Raw genomic sequence first — 7,734 nt, forward strand, 5'->3', positions numbered from 1 at the left:
ATGACAATGCCACTAACATTGTATTTTCTAAAGGATAGCTATTATAAGGCTAAAACCAGTTGAACTGACAGCCACTTTGCAATGTTTTGCTATGAACTTAGTCATCAATCTCACATGAGGGCCCCCCAGTATCCCCCCAGAATGCTATGACCTTTGGCTTTCACCTGGAATTGTTTATTTATGTCTGAGAAAAAACACTTTTCAACCCATATGATCTACATCATAAAAGTAAAATAAAACATATACAAAAATGAGGATATGACAACAACAAAAAGAATGTATGAATGAATAAGCCTTTTCATATTTTATAATATGTCCATATATTGTTGTAATATGTTTTAGGAACATCTTCCCAAAATATTTCACACTCTTTTTTACTTTACCAAACATATAGTGATAGTCCAAACCTTAGTGATGGTCAAAATCTGTTAAATTTGGGCCATTTAAAATGCGTCTGTCCCTCCTAGGGGAGAAGGGCTATGTAAAGGGCTTGATTTTGTCATTCTGATCATATGCAATGTGTCTGCCTCCGACATAAAACAAATGTTTGACAAAAAATTACTTCTTTACTTACTTTAGGTTTAAGGAAGTGTGTAGGTCACATTATTTATCGCAGAGCTATGAATATGATATATTTAGATCTGCTTGCTTGAGACAAATTCAGTGATTGCTTTGCCATGTCTGTGCCATGAAGCAGTCGAGCTGGAGACTTTTTTTTTTACGTAGGACTGCCGATTTGATGCAAAGTTGTAGTCGAGTGATATAAATGGATTGAATGATGCAGCCTACCACCAGAGGAAGGCACATGCAAGTTTATTCGACAGAGGATGTTTGCAAGGTCCTAGGAAAGTCTGGATGGCTGCTTCTGACTTATAAAACGGTGGGAAATCAATAAAATAAGTCATGTAAACTTATATATATTTTAAAAGTAATTCTAGTGCCCGATTTTGGGGAGTGTCAGCTTAAGAGAGTATTAATGTAGATTACATGGACAACCAAAATAGTATATTTACAGGTACCAATTCCCTATAAAATGAAACATTTTATAAATTCCTATTTAATTTTCATATGTGTATTCCTGTATTTTAAAGCAACAATTATATTTTCTACCTAGTACAATGCCGTCTCTATATATTTTCTTGACCTACACATTGGACATGATTTGGAAAAGCAAAAACTTGTCCATATAAGGTCCCACAGTTGACAGTGCATGTCAAAGCTAAAAACCAAGCCATGAGGTCGAAGGAATTGTCCATAAAGGTCTGAGAGAGGATTGTGTCGAGGCACAAATCTGGGAAAGGATACCAAACAGTTTCTACAGTACTGAAGGCCCCCAAGAACACAGTGGCCATCATTCTTAAATGGTAAGAGGTTTGGAACCACCAGCCCCTATTCCTAGAGCTGGCCGCCCGGCCAGGTCAGGGAGGTGACCAAGTACCCAATGGTCACTCTGACAGAGCTCCAGAGTTAACTCGGTGGAAATGGGAGAACCTTCCAGAAGGACAACCATCTCTGCAGCATTCCACCAATCAGGCTTTCATGGTAGAGTGGCTAGAAGGAAGCCCGATAGCCTGCTTGGAGTATGCCAAAAGGCACCTAAAGGACTCTCATACCATGGGAAACAAGATTCTCTGATCTGATAAAACTAAGATTCAAGATGATGGACACAATCCTGACTCAGAGCTCTTCTGAGAATTTCTTCAGCCTCATGGCTTCGTTTTTACTCTGACATGCACTGTCAACTTACATAGACAGGTGTGTGACTTTCCAACACTTTCCAGGTGTGTGTCTCCAATAAAGTTTGGACACCTAATCATTCAAGGTTTTTTCTTTTTTTAAATAATTTTCTTCATTGCAGAATATTAGTGAAGACATCAAAACTATGAAATAACACATATGGAATCATGTAGTAACCAAAAAAGTGTTAAACAAATCAAAATTGATTTTATATGAGATTCTTCAAAGTAGCCACCCTTTGCCTTGATGACAGCTTTGCACACTCTTGGCATTCTCTCAACTAGCTTCATGAGGTAGTCACCTGGAATGCGTTTCAATTAACAGGTGTGCCTTGTTAAAAGTTAATTAGTGGAATTTCTTTCCTTATTGCGTTTTAGACAATCAGTTGTGTTGTGACAAGGTAGAGGGTGGTTTACAGAAAATAGTCCAAATGATGTCAAGAACAGCTCAAATAAACAAAGAGAAAGTGCAGTCCATCATTACTGTAACCCTCCTGCTGTGTTCCCGGTCGAATTGGACCATTTAAAAGTTCTCTCTCTGAAAAATGTAGTTAATTTAAACCTATTGTCATAAGGTTCCATGACTTTGTCCACACAGGGTGTCGGAACACATTAAATACATTTGGATGATTTTCATTCAATTTTGAGTGTTTTATTTAGCTTTTGTACACCTGTGGAGTTCCCAGTCAAAAATGACCGGTCATTAGAAATGAATGGGTGAGGCTACAATTAGTGTATAAAATTGAGTTCAGGCACATGCACATTCATCAGATGGACACACTTCCTCTCCCAGACCCCATATGCATGTGTGTTTGAACACAGACGCGCACACACACACACACACACACACACACACACACACACACACACACACACACACACACACACACACACACACACACACCTCTCTCCCTTTTTTGGCTTCCATGGCAACCCCCACGGGAATGTTTCCCTAATAGTATCTTTCCCCCACAGGAAAGTTACCTGTTTGCATTCTCACAAACAATCATCACATTGTTTCAATAATATGTAGAACTTCTCTCGCAGCTCTGGTACATAAAGCTTTTTTGAGGCCTTGCTCACAATTAATTCTGTGGCAGCACAATGACCAAACGATATACTATATGTGAGGCTCTTGATCATATCTTTGATCATGATACTGGTGAGGAGGAGAGAGGCCAGGAAACTGACAGTGAGGATGCATTAGAGGAGGAAGTGTCAGAACTTGAACACAGAATATGATCCAGACCAAGAGACGCCTGCTGAAGAGGGCCCTGCTGAGGTTGTTGTTACATTCCGGTTAAAGAATGGGAATTTGTCCTGGTCTTCATTCCCACCTGAGAGGAGAGGTCGGCTGTCGGCCGAAAACTCTGTTTTTCACATTTCTTGACATTTAATCCTAATAACAAATTCCCAGTTTTAGGTCAGTTAGGATCACCACTTTATTTTAAGAATGTGAAATGTCGGAATAATAGTAGAGACAATGATTTATTTCAGCTTTTACAACATTAACAATGTCTACACTGTATTTCTGATCAATTTTATGTTATTTTCATTAACAAAAGTGCTTTTAAAGCAAGGACATTTCCAAGTGACCCCAAACTTTTGAACGGTAGTGTATTTACAGTGGGTATAGAAAGCCACCACCTCCTTTCAAAATGTTCACCTTTTGTTGCCTTTCAGCCTGAAATGAACACACATAAAATCAGACTTTTTCCAAGCTTTAGTTACACACAGTAATCTACACTATCCAAGTAAAAAAAATATTAAAATAAATGTGACAATTTATTACAATTAAAACTGTAAAATACCCTATTGGGATAAGTGAACACCCCCCTGAGTTAATACTTGTTGGAACCACCTTTTGCTTGAATTACAGCCATGAGTCTCTTTGAATACATCTCTGCTAACTTTGCACATCTAGACTTTGTAATATTTGCACATTCTACCTTGCAGAATTGTTCAAGGTAAGTCAAAATGCATGGTGACATGGTCTTAATTGTGCTCAGAGGGATAGACAAAGCCTTTGAAATATTTTAATATCCATCCCCTGACTTGTGCCTTTCCACAACTTTATCTCATAGATCTTTTGAAAGTACCTTTCGGCCCATAGTGGATTCTTTGCTTTGAATTGTACTACTAAGCAGTGGAGTCCTCTAGGAACAACTGCTTTTATTCTGAACTAATCAAAGTCACTACAATTGATCACAATTTGAAGCCAATTAGCTTGGTGTGTGATCTGGAAGGTGGTAAATTTACAATTGCAATTCTAAGGGGGGTGTTCAGTTATCCAAATAGGGTATTTCACTATTTTACATGTAATTAATTTTAGGATTAAAAAAAATAATAATAATCTCACTTGGATATTGTGTGTTACTGTGTGTAAATAAAGCTGGAAAAAGTATAATTTTATGTGTTTTCATTTCAGTCTGTAAGGCAACAAAATGTGAACATTTTGAAAGGGGGTGGTGACTTTCTATACCCATTGTATTTTGTATTTTAAAAATGTTTTATAACGTCATGTCACTAACTTAAACTGTCATTAAACAAATATGTTACAGTAGTGGGGACCTATAGTTTTTAGACTGTGTTGAAATATGTTTAATAGTGGTGGTTGAATCCTTACAGTGTATTCTACAGTTTATAGCCAACTGTTGTACAACTGAATGTGTAGTTAAAATTAGTAAGGTGTAAATTGAATGTGTTTTTTAATTGGATATTGTTCCTATGGTGTATTTGTGAAAATTATTAGAATCAAACCTTTTTTTGGGGGGGGGGGGGGGGGGTGTATATCCTAAATCCTTATACTACTCTCTATATTAATTTCTTCCCTTTTACCTCTTACTTCTTAATATCTTATTACAGTACTCTCACTCAGATTTCCTTATACTTATACCATAGTCACCCCCATTTATACTCACTGTTATCACACCTCATAATAACCAGTGTCATAACATCCACCTTTGCTGGAGTGTATATAGTTTGGTTTGTTAATATGTTAACATGTGTGCCATGGCTGAAGTCAACCTAACCGCTAACTTTCCTAACAGGAAAGAAGAACAGCCTACTCCTCCAGAAGTTCCAGAAGGACCTGAACGCTGGGGTATTCAACACACAGGAGAACGAGATATTGAGGCACATAATCCATCAGGACAGGGAGATGGTGATGATGGTGGACCGCAAGCAGTCGGTCACAGGGATGTCGGTCACCGGGATGAATTCAACCCCGATATCTGGAAATTCCATGATTAACTCTCCTGCTCAGCAGACCTACACCACTGCCCTGGGCACCAACCAGTTTCAGCAGTCATCCGCCCATTTAACATGCAGTGCTTCGGGCGTCATTGCTCCCTCTGCCGCAGCCACCGCCCGCATCCTGCCAGCCTCGACGCAGGGTGTCTACCCTGTCCCCAGTGTCTCCCACAGCAGCCTGAACTCATCCTCGCCTGTACCCCAGACCCCCTCTCTCTCCAGCAGCAAGGAGCTATCATGTCCCCAGTATCCTGCAACACGGCTGTGTGCAGTCCACCTGTGCAGACCCCTGGGCTGGCGGGACGCAGCTTCCAGTATGGCTCGCCCACCACCTCCCAGCTCTCCCTTTTCCAGCAGCCGCTGCCTACTGCCCTACCACCCCAACAACCACTACCACAGCTGCCCCAGAAAACAGGAGGAGCTGCAGCCTCCTTGGCAACACAACAACCACAGCAGCAGCAGCAGCAGCAGCAGCCAACACAGCAGCAAGTCCCTTCACCTCAGAGGAGTGACATTCTCCACAAGGGCAGCCATACTCTCCAGTCTGGAAGCCTGAGTCAAGGTGTACGCCACCTATCTGCCTCCCAACCCTCCCTGCCACATGACACATCCCTGGGGCCCAGAGCGCACCCTGGAGTGTCCGGGGACTTCCTGTCCTCCATCGCCCTGCCGGTGGCTGCGGTCCAGGGGCCAGGTATGCAGAGCGGTCTCCGCACCACAGCGCCCCAGAGGGTCAACCTGTTCTGCCAGATGTCATCGGGAGCATTGCCCCCGGTGCGAGCGGCGTCCTCTACAGCCCAGCACAGGGATTCCACAGGTTCTAGAAAAGATTCTAGAAGGGATTCTAACTTAAGCAGTACAGAGACTGACCAAGATAAGATGCGGTTCGCATCAAATTTATGATCCCATTTGACTTTTTAAACTTCTGTTTGAATTCACTTTTAATGGAGATACAAGAAATGATAGACAAATTTCTTCTGAAAAAATAACCTCATAGAATTCCTGTACAGACTACCCTTGTATTATATTTTAGACACATTTTCTTCCTAAACTTAAGAATGTATATTAAACAAATATATATCAATATTTGTAAATCCAACTAGAATATTTGGCAAAGACTATTTAAAAGCTCTAGTATATAAAACATGAGTATTCCTTTCCGAAAAATATAAATATACAATGTATGGATATTTTTTTTTGGGGGGGGGGGGGGGGGTTGTTTGTTTGTTCTTTTCTGTTTTTGTAAACTGGAATGCGTCGTGATGAATCCTGAGTATTTATATTTTTGGTTTTGTACCTGCGAAAAGAGGAACAAATATCATCTCATACTACGCAGCTTTGTCACCACTGTGGAATAACTGACGCAAGCGAACCTTGAAAACTGTCAAAAAGCACACACTCAAACATAAATCTGATAACAAATTAGTGGAATCTTTATCTCATCTTAGCAATCAAACACTAGTACAGTAGCTAGGTGTTCCATTGCTCTCAACAATACATCCTCTTGAGCCACAATATCTTCCTACAGCGGTTCGGGTCCAAAGGGAATTAAATAAATATAATTGCTGCTTTATTTGTATTATTGGAGAGAAGGATGTTGTGTGGTGTGGGCGAGGGATGGATGATTCTGTTTTTTCTATTCCTAATTTCAGACAGTGATAGACGTTATGTAATGTTGCTTAAAAAACGGTGTACATTTATAATAGACTGTGATATGAAAATGATCTATATGTGTGTTGTAAATAGTTTTATAGATCTAGTATTTGCAGATACTGTGTGGTGCATTCTCAATCATAACAGTATCTTACTTCTTTCAGGAACCTGGATATCATTTATATGTGGGAAAAAAGTGTTCATTCATCGTTCATTCGAGATAAGAAAAACCTTAATGCAATAGATAGCACTACTTGATACTGAGAAATGCCTGTTCTGAAGTCAAACTGAGAATCCTTATTTGTCTGTATAGTATTTATGTCCTTGTTTCATAATTCATTAAAAAAATTATTAGGGATAGGCGTCCCGTCAACGGGACAGTTGTAAATCATGCAGCACCTTGTGTCACGATCGCAGACTTGAGAGAAACAACAAATGTTGGTACATATAAGTGTCTTATATCGGCTGAAAGCTTAAATTCTTGTTAATATACTGCGCTGTCCAATTTACAGTAGCTATTACTGTGAAAAAATGCCATGCTATTGTTTGAGGAGAGCTCCTAACAACAAACACTTTCACCACGATAGTGTTTGATATATTCACCTCTGAAGGTGACATGTGTACTTACATTCTGAAATCTTGCTCTGATTTCTCATCCAAAGGCTCCCAGAGATACATGTCCTTTTGTTAGATAAAATCGTTTTTCATATCCTAAAAAATATCCTAGCATTTCCACACATTCAAGTTGCAAAGAAGGAATCTGTTGAAAATCTAACACCTAAACGTTGTTTTCAACCAGTAAAATCACGTTCGTATTTATTCCGCAGAGATCCTAGAACGTAACCAGGACTTCACTATATATTTCAGAGTGCTAGTATATCCTATAGGACACCAAATTTGGTCAGAGAGCGACGCCTTCATGGCATGCCTATGACGCGGGCACTCTTCACTTGATTGACTATAACTTTGTCAAATAAGCACCAATCGGGGTCAAACAAAGCTAGCTAGATAGCCAATGTGCTACGGGAGTATGCGGAAAACCTTGTATCTGTCACAAAATGTTGCCGCTATCCTTGTGCAGAAAAATGTAATA

General features: G+C 39.9%; 1 pseudogene; it reads left to right on the top strand.

Moving 5' to 3' along the window:
* The first annotated feature begins 2,974 nt into the window (after positions 1 to 2,974).
* LOC118958330 lies at positions 2,975 to 5,891 on the top strand (annotated as a pseudogene).
* Positions 5,892 to 7,734: the final 1,843 nt, after the last annotated feature.

The sequence above is a fragment of the Oncorhynchus mykiss genome, unplaced genomic scaffold (assembly GCF_013265735.2).
Source record: "Oncorhynchus mykiss isolate Arlee unplaced genomic scaffold, USDA_OmykA_1.1 un_scaffold_485, whole genome shotgun sequence".
Lineage (NCBI taxonomy): Eukaryota > Metazoa > Chordata > Actinopteri > Salmoniformes > Salmonidae > Oncorhynchus > Oncorhynchus mykiss.